The sequence below is a fragment of the Cebus imitator genome, unplaced genomic scaffold, assembly GCF_001604975.1.
Source record: "Cebus imitator isolate Cc_AM_T3 unplaced genomic scaffold, Cebus_imitator-1.0 Scaffold638, whole genome shotgun sequence".
Classification (NCBI taxonomy): domain Eukaryota; kingdom Metazoa; phylum Chordata; class Mammalia; order Primates; family Cebidae; genus Cebus; species Cebus imitator.
In genome coordinates, this window is record NW_016107953.1 from 543,755 (window position 1) to 558,223 (window position 14,469).

The 14,469-nt window shown below is 48.0% G+C and overlaps 1 non-coding gene across 1 annotated transcript; it reads left to right on the top strand.

The window, feature by feature from the left end:
* Positions 1-582: 582 nt before the first annotated feature.
* LOC119469382 lies at positions 583-644 on the top strand. The gene has a single exon (XR_005198173.1). It is a non-coding gene; the product is annotated as a U7 small nuclear RNA (small nuclear RNA).
* Positions 645-14,469: the final 13,825 nt, after the last annotated feature.

Sequence of the window (14,469 nt, forward strand, 5' to 3'; positions counted from 1 at the left end):
GGAGGCTGAGGCAGGAGAATCTCTTTAACCCAGGGGGCAGAGGTTGCAGTGAGCCGATGTGGCACTACTGTACTCCAGCCTGGGCAACAGAGTAAGACTCCATCCAAAAAAAAAAAAGGAATATATTTTTTCTCTTTGTTTACATGTTCTGCACTAGTAGGGTGGGTTCAGTAATACGTATGTGAGAACTTTCATTTCAAAAAAAATTATTTTTTTTTCTCTTGAGATGGAGTATCAATCTGTCATCCAGGCTAGAGTGCAGTGGCGTGATCTTGGCTCACTGGCACCTCTGCCTCCCTGGTCCAAGTGATTCTACTGCCTCAGCTTCCTGAGTAGCTGAGATTACAGGCATGTGCCACCATGCCTAGCTAATTTTGTATTTTTAGTAGAGATGGGGTTTCACCATGTTGGCCAGGCTGGTCTCAAACTCCTGATCTCAGGTGATCCGCCCACCTTGGCCTCCCAAAGTGCTGGGATTATGGGTGTGAGTCACCATGCCCAGCCAAAAAAACATTTCTTATGGGATTATCTGCAAAAGTTGAATATTGAGACAACCTAAATGTCAATTACTAGGGGACTGATTTGTGTTACAGTTCTTTTAGAATTTGTCTAGCAGGTTTTCTGGGTTTTGCCCAAAATCCTCTACAAATGGTTAAAAAAAGAAAAAAGAAAAGAAACAGGAGACTGATTGAACAAACTATAGCGTAGAACAATGCAGCGGTAAGAATGCTAATGTTGTCAAGGACCGAGAGGAAAGAGACACAAATATAAAACCAAAGATTTTAAAAAACCTGTAATGCAGGCTGGGCACGGTAGCTCACACCTGTAATCCCAGCATTTTGGAAGGCCAAGGTGGGAAGATCACCTGAGGTCAGGAGTTCAAGACCAGCCTGGCCAACATGGTGAAACCCCATCTCCACTAACAATACAAAATTAACCAGGCATGGTGACGCATGCCTGTAATCCCAGCTACTTGGGAGGCTGAGGCAGGAAAATCACTTGAACCCAGGAAGCAGAGGTTGTAGTGAGCCGAGATGGTGCTGTTGAACTCCAGCCTGGGCAACAAGAGCGAAACTCCGATTCTAAAAAAATAAAAACATAACCTATAAGGCTGAGAAATTACTTAATGAGTATAATATACACTATCTGGTGATGGATACACTAAAAGACCAGACTTCACTACTAAGCAACCTATGCATATAACGAAACTGCTCTTGGACCCCTTAACTGTTTACAAACCAAACCCTATAATGCTAAATTCAAACTGAGAATATCAATAGGAACTTGTGGAAATTGTCTGAATCAAAATGGAGTCACTTGTATTAAAAACCCTGACAAAAAGAGCCGGGGAAGGCCATGAAGGGAGGGTTCTCATGCTTCAATGCCTGGTCACAATCACTATCACAAAAGATTTTGCAAAAACCACAGCCTTGCACAAAGGCTGTCACAATTCTGCACACACACAAATACGTCCTCGAGGACATCTGCCTGGCAACTGCCCATCCAGCCTAGGACTGTGCTATCCTTGTTAATTGATCCTTGTAGCCAAGGATAATTATCTCAAAACAATTACGGTAATCCTCATCGTTTTTTCTTTCTTTTCTTCCAACGGAGTCTCGCTCTGTCACCCAGGCTGGAGTGCAGTGGCGGGATCTCGGTTCACTGCAACTTCTGCCTCCTGGCTTCGAGTGATTCTCCTGCCTCAGCCTCCTGAGTAGCTGGGATTACAGGCACCCGCCATCATGCCTGGCTAATTTTTGTAATTTTAGTAGAAACGAGGTTTTGCCATGTTGGCCAGGCTGGACCTCATTTTTTCTTTAAAATCCTTTGCCTTCCTCAGAGGTTGCAATGAGCCGAGATTGCGCCACTGCACTCCAGCCTGGTGACACAGCGATACCCCGTCTCAAAAAAAAAAAAAGCAACAAAACAAAGAAACAAACAAACAAAACCTTTGCCTTTCTTTACCTCCCAGAATATGTACATATTAATAATTTACTATGGCACACATATTCCCATTGCAATGCCTATTCCTGAATAAACATTATTTTCCTCTAGAGAGTCTTTCTCTGTTTGTTGTTTAGATTGACAAAATCATAACTACAAAAATAAATAAAAAAGAATCAATTTCCTAGTTCTGAACACTGAATCAGCTTAGAGGCAGGTGCCCAGTAACAAGAGCTCCTGCCCATGGCTTTAGACCCAGCTTGCACTAAATAGAACTAGGCTGAAAGAAATGGCTGCTTCCAGAAATGCAGCAGAGGAAGCTCACGTGGGTCACCTTCTCGTATCAGAAAGCAAGGACATGCTCAAAGACTGATGGGGAGATGTGGCCAGGCGCGGTGGCTCATGCCTGTAATCCAGCACTTTGGAAGGCCGAGGCAGGAGGATCACAAGGTCGGGAGTTCAAGACCAGCCTGGCCAACATAGTGAAACCTCATCTCTACTAAAAATACAAAAAATTAGCCAGGCATGGTGGTGGGTGCCTGTAATCCCAGCTACTTGGGAGGCTGAGGTAGGAGAATAGCTTGAAGTCAGGAGGTGGAGGTTGCAGCGAGCTGAGATCATGCTATTGCACTCCAGCCCAGGCAACAGTGCCAGACTCGGTCTCAAAAAAAAAGATTGATGGAAAGATGTCAAAACCATACAGAAACCAGCCTGGATGTGCTGTCTGTGACAAAATTTGAGGAAACTGTAGTGGATTGAATAGTGGCCGCCCCTCCCCAAAAAGATAGGACCAAATCCTAACCCCCAGTACCTGTGAATGTGACCATGTTTGGAAAAAGGTCTGTGCAGACGTAAGGAATTTTCTCAGAATGAGATCATCCTGGACTAGCCGGCTGGGTTCTAATTCAGTGTCCTGTTTCCTTAAGTAAGACAGAAGGAGGAAAGACATAGACACAGAGTGGGAGGCCCCATGAAGGCAGAGGCAGAGATGGGAGTGGTGCAGCTGCAGGCCAAGGAACGCGAAAGATTGCCAGTAGCCAGCAGGCACCGGGAGAGTGGCCTGGGTCGGATCGTCCCTTGGAGACTACGGAAGGAACTAGTCCTGCCGACACCTTGATTTCCGACTTCCAGCCTCCAGAATTGAGGGCAATCAGTTTCTGTTGTTTAAGCCATCCAATGTGTAATTGTTATAGTATCCACAGGGGTCATAAAATACAATTTATGTCAGCCGGGCGCGGTGGCTCACGCCTATAATCCTAGCACTTTGGGAGGCCGAGGCGGGTGCATCACGAGGTCAAGAGATCGAGACCATCCTGGTCAACATGGTGAAATTTTGTAAAAATACAAAAATTAGCTGGGAATGGTGGAGTGCGCCTGTAGTCCCAGCTACTCAGGAGGCTGCGGCAGGAGAATTGCTTGAACCCAGGAGGCGGAGGTTGTGGTGAGCCGAGATCGCGCCATTGCACTCCAGCCTGGGTAACAAATGTGAAACTCCGTCTCAAAAAAAAAAATATATACAATTTATGTCATTTAATGTAAAACGTTGAATAAATAAAAATCCATGAGTTCCAGCATGTTTACCTATGTAGCAAACCTGCATGTCCTGCACATATATCCCAGAACTCAAAATTAAATTAAATTAAATTATTTTAAAAATCCGTGAGTTCATAGTGATAGTGAAGTTTAAGGGGAAAAAGAGAACAGACAAGAAAAATAGGCCAGGCACAGTGGTTCACACCTGTTATCTCAGCAGTTTGAGAGGTCAAGGCAGGAGGATTGCTTGAGGTCAGGAGTTTGAGAACAACCTGGGCAACATAGTGAGACCCCATCTCTACAAGAAATAAAAAAAAAAATTAGCCAGGCATGGTGGCATGCACCTGTAGTTCCAGCTACTTAGGGAGCTGAGGTGGGAGAATCACGTTAGCCCCAGGAGCTTGAGACTACGGTGAGCTGTGATCACACCACTGCCCTTCAGCTGGGGCAACACAGTGAGATCCTGTCTCAAAAAGAGAAGGAACAAGAAAAAAGAAAAATAATTCCATCATCTTGCTATGAACATCAGCAATTAAGGAGAGAAGACAAATCACTTACACTCTCACTTTATTTTTGTTTGTTTTTGAGATGAAGTCTCGCTCTGTCCCCAGGCTGGCTTGCAATGGCGCGATCTCGGCTCACTTCCACCTCCGCCCCCTGGGTTCTGGTGATTCTCCTGCCTCAGCCTCCTGTGTAGCTGGGATTACAGGCACCCACCACCACGTCTGGTTAATTTTTGTATTTTTAGTAGAGATGGGGTTTCACAATGTTGGTCAGGCTGGTCTTGAACTCCTGACCTCAGGTGATCCACCCAGCTCAGCCTCCCAAAGTGCTGGGGTTACAGGCGTGAGCCACTGTGCCCGGCTACAACCTCATTTTTTAGAACTGTGGTTCAACCCCAGTTAAGGAGAGAATGCTCTTCTTTACAGATGATAAATGTAGATGGAGTGATAGAATTGGAAGAATAATAGTTTTGAAGCCACCAGTGACATAGTTGATTACAGCAAGGATCTGCAATGGATGGTGAAACCAGCAGGAGAGGCTAAGGAGAAGAGTATATTTGCTTGGCAACAGAGTGTAACCCACAGATTGCTTCTTAATTCACTGTTATGATGGAGAGAACTGGGGGTCACCACTTTAACCAAACCCAGCGTGATTAAGATGGGATGACCTCCTGATGCAGTGAAGCCCACAGCATCACCTGTGAAGTATCCGTGCCTAAAACATCTCATCTGAATCCAATCAAGCCTAGGACCTGACTTCCAAGACACAGCGAGGTCTTGAAAATGATGTTTATTCAGGAACAGGCATTGCAGTGGGAATCTGTGTTCCAAGACACAGGGTGCTAGGGTTTGAATGTCCTCTCCCAAACTCAGGTTGAAATGTAATTGCCATTAGGAAGGTATTAAGAGGCGGGGCCTTTAAAAAGTGATTGGGCCTTGCCCTCTTCATTATATTAATTGTGTTACCGTGGAGTGAATTTGTTCTTTGGGGAGGGAAATTCGGCCCCCACTTGTGGTCTCTCTGTCTTCCGTGTGTGCCTACACTTCTCCCTTTCTCCATGGGATAGCGCTGCACAAAAGCCCTCACCAGATGTGGCCCCTCCGTCTTCCCAGCCTCCAGAGCTTCGAGGCAAATAAATGTCTTTTCTTTATAAGTTACCCAGTCTGTGGCATTCTGTTATAGCAGGAGAAAATGGACGACGACACGGCGGGCAGAGGACGAGGTTAAACGGCACCATGAGGAAACAATGAGAAAATCCCCAATGGCGAACCTTCTGCTGGACTGGCCTGGGCTCTTTTAGGGGAAAAATCATTATCAAAAGGAAGGGGCAGGGGATGCTGTTCCATCTTAAAGGACGCTAAAGACATAACACACTCATGCAATGCTTGCAGCTTGGCTCGATCCTGATTCTAAAAGAGCAACTACAGAAGAAAACTGGGGGAAACTGCAAACATGTGCATGTGGACTGCGCATTTGACAACATTTGGGAACTATTGATAATTTTCTTGGGTACGATAATGGCATTGCAGTTGTGTGATTACGTATGAAAGGAATATCCTTATGTTTAGAAGATACATGCTCCAGTGTGGGTGAAATGTCATGTCTATTATTTTTATATTTTTTTTTCTTTTTTTTTTTTCTCCCAAGATGGAGCCTTGCTCTGTCACCCAGACTACAGTGCAATGGCACAATCTCGGCTCACTGCAACCTCTGCCTCTGGGTTCAGGCAATTCTCCTGCCTCAGCCTCCCAAGTAGCTGGGATTACAGGCATGCACCATCAAGCCTAGCTAATTTTTATATTTTTAGTAGAGATAGGGTTTCGCCATGTTGGCCAGACTGGTCTTGAACTCCTGAGCTCATGATCTGCCTGCCTCGGCCTCTTAAAGTGCTGGGATTACAGGCATGAGCCACCGTGCCTGGCCATTCTTTTTTTTTTTTTTTTTTTAATTTGAGACAGAGTCATGCTCTGTCACCCAGGCTGGAGTGCAGTGGTGATCATAGCTCACTGCAGCCTCTATCTCCCAGAATCCTGAGTAGCTGGGACTACAGGTGTGCACCACGACGCCTGGCTAATTAAAAAAAAACCATATTTTTAGTAGAGACGAGGTCTCATTACATTGCCTAGGCTGGTCTTGAACTCTTATGCTCGAGCAATCCTCCGAGTTCAGCCTCCCAAAGTGCTGGAATTAAAGGTGTGAGCCACCACCCTCAGCTGCAATATATGTATTTTTAATGTTTTATCAAAGCAAAATATATTTACACATACTTACTTATGCATGGAGGACAGAAAGCATATTTGGCAGATGCTAACTATTGTTGAATATAGGTGGGTGTTCATTAGATAAGGTTAATTCACCTTTTTGTTTGAAATTTTATATAATATAAACTTTAAAACATATTTGAAGGTCAAAATTAACTAGAATATTCAGTAAGGCCAAGCACGGTGGCTCATGCCTATAATCCCAGCACTTTGGGAGGCCGAGGTGGGTGGATCACGAGGTCAGGAGACTGAGACCATCCTGGTTAACACGGTGAAACCCTGTCTCTACTAAAAGTACAAAAAATTAGCTGGGCGTGGTGGCACACACCTGTAGTCCCAGCTGCTCAGGAGGCTGAGTCAGGAGAATCACTTGAACCCCAGAGGTGGAGGTTGCAGTGAGCTGAGATCGCGCCATTGCACTCCAGCCTGGGCGACAGAGTGAGACTCCATCTCAAAGAAAAAAAAAATTAGTAAGAAAAGTCTGAGATCCTAATTGCAATGTAGGAACATTCCCTGGGTTCTAGATCTTGGTTCACCTTCCTGTACCTCTGCTTTCCCCATCCGTGAAAATGAACATCTTAGAGACATGGGGGTTTTGTGGATTTTATCAATTAACTGTGGTAAAGTACACAGAACATACAATTTATCCTCCTAACCATTTTTAAGTGTGTAGTTCAGTGGCATCAGCTTATGTGCTTTCATATCATTCCACAACCACCGCCACCATCCGTCTCCAGGACTTTTTCATCTTGCAAACCAAAACCGTCCCCATTAAACATGAACTCCCCAATCTCCTGTCCCCCAACCCCTGGCAACCATCATTCCACTTTCTGTCTCCATGATATTTTTTTTTTTTTTTTGAGACTGTCTCAGTCTGTCTCCCAGGCTGGAGTGCAGTGGTCCAATCTCAGCTCACTGCAACCTCTGCCTCCCGGGATCAAGCTACTCTTGAGATTCAGCCTCCTGAGTAGCTGAAACTACAGGCACGCACCATCACGCCTGGCTAACTTTTTGTATTTTTAGTAGAGACCGAGTTTCGCCATGTTGGCCAGGCAGGTCTTGAACTCCAGACCTCAAGTGATCTGCCTGCCTCGGCCTCCCAAAGTGTTGGGATTACAGGCGTGAGCCACTGCGTCCGGCCTGTCTCTATTATTTTGACTACTCTAGGTAATTCAGGTAAATGAAATCACACCGTCTTTATCTTTTTGTGACTGGCTTATTTCGCTTAGCATAATGTCCTCAGGGTTCATCCATGTTGTTGCCTTTGTCAGAGCCTCATTCATTTCTAAGGTTGAATAATATTCTGTTGTATGAACAAACAACATTTCACGGATGGATTCATCGGTCTCGGACATTGGGTTGCTTCTACCTCTTGGCTAATGTAAATAACACTACTGTGAACATGGGTGTGCAAAGATCTCTCCATGTGCCTGCTTTCCGTACGTTTGGGTCTATATCCATACGTGGGATTGCTAGAACTGGATGAGATGATTTGTAAAGGACTCTTTCCTGTTTTCCACATGAGCTTATTACAATGTCCTTTTAAAACTGCAAAACATTCACCTTGCAGAACTGTGCGACAGACCGCTTTCACAAGCCCACTCTCCCCAGCATCTCCATCGTCCTTGGTTAAGAGAACCTCTTTTTTATCACCCTGACTCTCATGGGTTGCTAAAAAGCAGCAGGATGAGAACAATGTTCATCCTTCAGGAGAATTCTCGTAAAACACTTAAAATCTCTGAAGGCAGCCAGTACATGCAAAATAGATGTAAATTGCTTGCAAATCCTCGCTGCTGGAAGGCACCCTGGTGTTGATTTCCCACCTTCCAGAACATTCCTAGTGCTGATCAGTGTTGAGATGGAACCCCATCAATGGGAGAAGAGAAGGATCTTTCTCAAATGGGTTTTTTATTTCCAAGTGTTCTGCAAAGGGGTGCACATTCTCTGAAGTCTTCCCTTCCCCGGGCTCTTCATTTCCTTTTATGTTCCTTGGAGGTGTTGCTTCCTGGGTCTGGAGACTGAAGCTAAGCCCTGGGTCGAAGGCTCCCTGACCCAGACCCAGACAGAAGACAGGGCCTCTCCGCATTGGTAGCCACAGCAAGGTCCTCTGTTTGCAGAAACTGCCCAGACATCAGGCCAGCTCATGATCTGGTAGCACCTGCTGGGGGTGCTACTCGAAGGGGCTTGACTAGGGAGGTGAGGACCCACTGGGAGATTTGTACCCTCCTAAGTCTGGTTAATGAAAACACACACACACACACACACACACACTGCTTGTTGGGAAGAGCACAGAGTCACCTGCATCCATGGCCACACTTCCTGATCTGTGATGTGCAGTGTTGGCGGGGGGAGGGGGATGTGTGTGAATGTGGAGGGGGGAGGAGGGTGTGTCTGTGTCCTACTGGACCAGGCAGATTGCCCCTACTTATGTGGCCTTGGCCCTGGTGCCAGCCCTGCCTGGGGGTTGGTTCTTGGTTTTCCATCATCTGCTCAGGAATTTCCTGGGGCAAAATGTTCCAGAAGACTCAGAGATGAGGCGTCTAAAGCCCTTCTACCCTCTCTGGCCACGGTAAGCTTCAACAGACTTTTATTCGCTGTTCCTTCATCTCTGCAGCCTCATAGTGGGAGTTTTGTGAGTCTCTAGGGAGAACAGCAATGCGGAAGTCATCGAGAGTTTATTGGGCAGTAACCAAATGTCAGGTGTTTTATTAATAATCAACCTGCCATGTAAATTAGCAACACTCACCTGACAGGAATCAAGCCAACATTACCTACCCCTAACCCTGCCGCAACTAAGACTGCTCTTAACCATCCAATTAAAGAGAGAAAGGGCAGAGTTTTGTAGTCAGCTGTTGAATATTTCTGCTGAGCAATCATAACTCACTACGTTGCCCAGGCCAGTCTTGAACTCCTGGGCTCAAGTAACCCTCCCATGTCAGCCTTCCAAAGTACTGGGATTATGGGTGTGAGCCACCGCGCAAGGCCCAAATAGACTTCTCAATCTTCTTGTTATTTCCTAAACCTAGAAGTGGGGCCCATGTGTTTGATGCCCCTGCTAGGGTTTCCAGCGGGTGTCAGGCAGGCCTGTGGCCTGAACGCTCTCCGGTACTTGGCCCGCGCAGAGAGTCGCTGACCCCCACCCAAGTTCCCTGTGTCCCCCCTACTTACTCCTTCCATGCTCCCCTGAGGCACACCAGCCCTCTCAAGAAGCAGATGCATCCCAAACCTCACCCCATGGCCTCCCATCCGAATACTGCCCATCCCCGTCGGAGGTTCCCTAAGGCAGAAGGGTTGAAGGGTTGAGCTTCCAAGCTGGGAGAGTTGTCATCTGCCTGTGTGGTTACTCAAAGCAAAGGGTCAGTGTGGATTAATTTGAATTGAAAATATTATAAACGTACAAGTGGGAAAGAGATGGAGACAGGGAAAGGGAAGCGGGGAGGGAAAGAGGGCAAGAGAGACAGAGGGCGGGAGAGAGAGAAACGAGAAAAATACACTTCAAAAATGTTATTGTTGGCCGGGCATGGTGGCTCACATCTGTAATCACAGCACTTTGGGAGGCTGAGGAAGGCAGATCCTTTGAGGTGGGGAGTTCAAGACCAGCCTGGTCAACATGGCAACACCCTGTCCCCTCTAAAAATATAAACATTAGCTGGGCATGGTGGCACATGCCTGTAATCCCAGCTACTAGGGAGGCTGAGGTAGGAGAATCACTTGAACCAGGAAGGCAGAGGTTGCAATGAGCCAAGATCATGCCACTGTACTCCAGCCTGGGCGACAGAGCAAGACTGTCTCAAAAAAAAAAAGTTAATGTTGAGACCAGGTGTGATGGCTCATACTTGTAATCCCAATACTTTGGAAGGCCAAGGCAGGAGGATCTTGTGGGCTCAGGAGTTCGAGACCAGCCTGGACAACACAGCAAGACCCCATGTCTATAATTTTTTTTTAATTAGTCAAGTGGCCAGGAGTGGTGGCTTATGCCTGTAATCCCAGCACTTTTGGAGGCTGAGGTGGGCAGATCACTTGATGTCAGGAGTTTGAGACCAGCCTGATCAACATGATGAAACCCTGTCTCTACTAAAAAATACAGAAATTAGCTGAGTGTGGTGGCGGGTGCCTGTAATCCCAGCTACTTGGGAGGCTGTGGCAGGAGAGTCACTTGAATCTGGGAGGTGGAGGTTGCAGTGAGCTGAGATGGCGCCACTGCACTCCAGCCTGGGCAACAGAGCTAGACTCTGTCTCAAAAAACAAACAAACAAAATTAGCAAGGCGTGGTGGCACGTGCTTATGGTCCTAGCGACTTGGGAGGCTGAGGCAGGAGGATGGCTTGTGCCCAGGAGGTCAAGGCTGCAGTGAGCCATCACGGAGCCACTGCACTCCAGCCTGGGTGACAGAGTGAAACCCTGTCTCAAAGGTAAAAAAAAGGTTAATGGGGGTTGGACAGAGGTGCATATTCTTTTTCTTATTTCAACTCTGATCATTTATTACCCTTGTAATTTAAACAGCATGTATCTGTACACAGATAATTATTTTCACTTTTTTCAGGCCTTTGTTCGAGGAAAGGTAGGCAGGAGTGCCACCGCGTGGCGGCACGGTGAATTGCTTCCCATGTGAAGCGGAGGGCCTGGGTCGCAGGGTGGGGAGTCTGAGGGCAGTGCCAGCCTCGATGACAGGCTGGGTTTGCAAGCGAGGCTCCCGCACCTCTGCTGCCTGCAGTCCCTGGCGAGGAGCCTGGGCCTGGAAAGAGGCCGTGGCCGCCGATGACCAGGTAGATGTTTCCTGCTTGGCCTGCTGCCCACTGCTGTCCACCCTTCAGTGCACTCGCAGCAGGACAGAACCAGTAGGCACTTTTCTGGCACCAAGATGGACACAGAGCAGACGGGCCCCAATGCCCAGCCGGCTCTCTGGGAGGCCCTGGAGGGCAGGGACCACCGGGCGCACCCTCCCGCTCCCAGGACTGTTGGGTTCAGTTCATGACCATCACATTCTGTGGCTGTTCTGAGACAAGGCCAGAAGCTGCCCAAGTCCACACAGCTGATGCCTGGGGGTGCCGTAGAACCGATGCCACCCAGCACAGAACATTCGCCCCCAAACCCCCATGACCCCGGCCCAGAGCTTCCCCAGCCCACCTGCACCTGCCAGAGCTGTCCTTATAGAGGGCCCGTGACCCGGCCTTGGCAGTGGTGGTTCAGCCCTGATAGGACCCTGTAGGCCAGCGCGTGCTGAGGCCCGGCCCACACCCATTGCACACAGACAGAGGACCCCATGACGTTCCTACCCTTAAGGAGCCACCAGTCTCACTGAGAAGCAAGCAAGGCCCACGAGGAACCGAGCAAGACAGGAATCCAAGGGATGGGTGGGCCAAATCCTGTAGACAACAGGCGACTCCCTGGATTGTGGGGCGTCTAGGAGGGCTTCCTGGAGGCGTTGGGAGCTGGATTGGGCTGTGAAGGAGGAGGCCAAAGAGGAAGAACCATTCCAGACAAGCGGAAACAGATGGGGCAAGATGAGGCAAGAAAGTACACAGCATATCCAGGTGATAATGAGAGGGTTAGAAGGTAGACGCCATGGCCCAGAACGCCTCTCTGGCCTTATTCTGTGTGGTGACAGCTGTTGTTCCCGCTCAAACTCATCCCTTTTGCTTTTCTGAGATGGAGTCTCACTCTGTCACCCAGGTTGGGACGATCTCGGCTCCCTGCAACCTCCACCTCCCAGGTTCAAGCGATTCTCCTGCCTCAGCCTCCCGAGTAGCTGGGACTACAGGCGCGCACCACCACACCCAGCTATTTTTAGTAGAGACGAGGTTTCACCACATTGGCCAGGCTGGTCTCAAACTCCGACCTCGTGATCTGCCCTCCTTGGCCTCCCAAAGTCCTGGGATTACAGGTGTGAGCCACCGCGCCCGGGCAAACCCATCCCTTCCTCTACACTTAGTCCTAGTGGTTTTGGCAGGAAAGTCTGCCAGCCCTGGCCAATGAGAGGCCCACCTCCCGCCCCCTGGCCACAGTGATTGGTGCTGGGGTGTGCTTGTGACCAGACTGGGCCAATCAGAGTCAAGCCTAGCTATCTTCCTGAAGCAATTGGGAAGAAATTTCCCTTTCCACTGGGGTTCCTAGGCTCATAGATGAGAGCCGGATAAAGTGGGTGGAGATCTCCGCCTGAGGCTGAGGCCAACACCGAGGGAAGCGAAGCCGAGAGACGGAGAGAGAGTCATTCATTCATTCACTCTGTGAAGATATCATTAGTGTCTCCCACAAACTGTTCTAAGTCCAAGCCCTGAGCTGTGTACCTGGATAAACAGTTCCTGCTCTCGTAGCATGGACATTCCCTGTGGGAAGTCAGAGCAATAAATAAATAAATTAAAAGACAGGAAGATGGCAGAGTGCGGTGGCTCATGCCTGTAATTCTAGCACTTTGGGAGGCCAAGGCGGGGGATCGCCTGAGATCAGGAGTTTGAGACTAACCTGGCCAACATGGTGAAACCCCATCTCTATTAAAAATACAAAAAGTTAGCCAGGTGTGGTGGTGGGCACCTGTAATCCCAGCTACATGGGAGGCTGAGGCAGGAGAATCCCTTGAACCCGGGAGGCGAAGGTTGCAGTGAGCTGAGATTGGGCCCCTGCACCCCAGCCTGGACCACAAGAGCAAAACTCCTTCTCAAAAAAAGAAAAAAGTTAGGAAGACAAGCAAGATATTTCCAGATAAGTGTGAATGCTAAGAAGAAGAAAGGGAAGGGTGAAGGACTAGACAGTGACTAGGGTGGACAGGCCCTACTTTAGTTGAAGATCAAGGAGATCTTTCTGCTGAAGTAACATTTCCGCTAAGACCTGGATGACAGAAAGGAGACAGCGTTGGGTAAATCAGAGAGTTAGGCCATCCAGGCAGAGGGCAAAAGAAGTGCCAATGACCTGAATGAGCGAGATTCCAGACAATATCATTTGAGCATCTGGATCCAATCATGTCAGAAGCTGAACATTTTCTGTGACATGAACTAATTGTTTGATTGTTGTTATTAAATGAGTTTCAGTTGGGTTTCTGGGCATGGTAGCATGTGCCTGTAATCCAAGCTACTCAGGAACATGGGAGGATTGCTTGAGACCAGGAGATCAAGACCAGCCTGGGAAACAGAGTAAGACCCCATCTTTTTGAAACTTTCTGCAACTCACACCTGGAAAAGTGCTGTTATTTGAAAGGGAACTGACATTTTGAAAAACATGGAGTACCTATCTCTGAAGCTGAGATTTTTGTCCTAAAGGTAAAGGGAAATTAGTGAAGGGTTTTGTTTGTTTGTTTTGTTTTGTTTTTTGAGACAGAGTCTTGCTCTGTCGCCAGGTGCCAGGTTGCAGTGCCAGGGCACAATCTCGGCTCACTGCAATCTCCACCTCCTGGGTTCAAGCAATTCTCCTGCCTCAGTCTCCCGAGTAGCCGGGACTACAGGCGTGTGCCACCACGCCCAGCTAATTTTTGTATTTTTTAGTAGAGACGGGATTTTACCATTTTGGCGAGGATGGTCTCAATCTCTCGACCTCGTGATCCGCCCGCCTCAGCCTCCCAAAGTGCTGGGATTACAGGCCTGAGCCACTGTGCTGGCCTATTGAAGATTTTTAAACCAGGGAAGAATCTTCCTGATCTTTGTTCTTTTTCTCTCTCTAGGCTCATATCTCAAATGTCCTAACCTTCCCTCCCCTTCCTTCAGTCTCTGTGCTTCATCCCTAATGAACTTGTCTGCTGTCAGTTCCCTTCGGAACCTCCTGCTCTTAGCACATGCTCTTCTTCTTCTTTTTCTTTTTCTTTTTCTTTTTTTTTTGAGACAGAAACTTGTGCTGTTGCCAGGCTGGAGTGCAGTGGTGCGATCTTGGCTCACTGCAACCTCCAACTTAAACCTCACAGGTTCAAGTGATTCTCCTGCCCCAGCCTCCTGAGTAGCTGAGACCACAGGTGCATGCCATGATACCCAGCTAATTTTTGTATTTTTAGTAGAGATGGAGTTTCACTACATTGGCCAGGATGGTCTCCATCTCTTGACCTCGTGATCTGCCCACCTCGGCCTCCCAAAGTGCTGGGATTACAGGCTTGAGCCACCGCACCCGGCCCATGCCGTTCTTTTTTGAGACACTGTTCCCTACCTTCCTTCTCCTAACTAACTTAGCCTAGGCATCAACTTAGATATCACTTCCTTCACCAACCCCCCCAAGTCTGGGTCCATTTCCCAATGCCCCAGGATTCTTTT